This window comes from Rhinopithecus bieti, unplaced genomic scaffold (genome assembly GCF_001698545.2).
Source record: "Rhinopithecus bieti isolate Rb0 unplaced genomic scaffold, ASM169854v2 scaffold_44577, whole genome shotgun sequence".
Lineage (NCBI taxonomy): Eukaryota > Metazoa > Chordata > Mammalia > Primates > Cercopithecidae > Rhinopithecus > Rhinopithecus bieti.
In genome coordinates, this window is record NW_016893586.1 from 1 (window position 1) to 834 (window position 834).

General features: G+C 57.6%; 1 pseudogene across 1 annotated transcript; it reads right to left on the minus strand.

Annotated features, from left to right (window-relative positions):
• Positions 1–4: 4 nt before the first annotated feature.
• Positions 5–828, minus strand: LOC108525944 (stomatin-like protein 2, mitochondrial pseudogene; annotated as a pseudogene). Its single transcript, XR_001884377.1, has one exon. The product of XR_001884377.1 is annotated as a stomatin-like protein 2, mitochondrial pseudogene (transcript).
• Positions 829–834: the final 6 nt, after the last annotated feature.

Here is an 834-nt window from a genome sequence, read left to right on the forward strand (position 1 = left end):
CCACCATGCTGGTGACATCGCCGGGATTGGAGGGCAGTAGGATAGTGTTGGAGTCCTTGGCCAGTTTGGAGAACGCGCTGACATACTGCTCCGCCACAGTCAGTGAAGCTGCTGCATCTCCATTATGTTGTGTCAGAGCTGCAGCCAGGATTCGAATAGCTTCAGCTTTAGCCTTGGCCTTGGCCAGAACTGCACTGGCCTCTCCTGCTGCCTGATTTATCTGTTCAGCCTTTTCTGCTTCGGAGGCCAGGATCTGGGCCTGTTTCTTCCCCTCTGCCACATTGATGGCCGACTCTCGGGTCCCCTCAGACTCTAGAACTGTGGCCCGTTTCCGCCGCTCTGCCTCCACCTGCATCTGCATAGACTCTTTCACCCGGGGTGGCACATGGATATCCTTGATCTCATAACGGAGGCAGCGGATACCCCAGCAGTCAGCAGCTTGGTTGATGGCATCCACAATGCTGGCATTCAGGGACTCCCGTTCCCGGAAGACTTTGTCCAGAGAGAGTTTGCCAAGCTCTGATCTCATGGTTGTTTGAGCTAGCTGGGTGACGGCATACTCAGGGTCCTCCACACCATAGCTTGCCTTGTAAGGGTCCATGATGCGCAGGTAAAGGACTCCATCAATTTGCAGAGTTACATTGTAGGCTCCAGGATCCGGTGGAATCGGCCCATTCGCTCCACCACCCAGGCCTCCTGCTGCGGCACGAACAGTACCACGGTGTTTCGGGGCAATCCAGAGGAGGCACGGCGCGGAGCGCGACCAGAAGCCTGTAGAGAGCCCCTCAGCAAAAGGGCCCCAGTGCCCCGCGCTGCGCGCGCCAGCATTTCCCC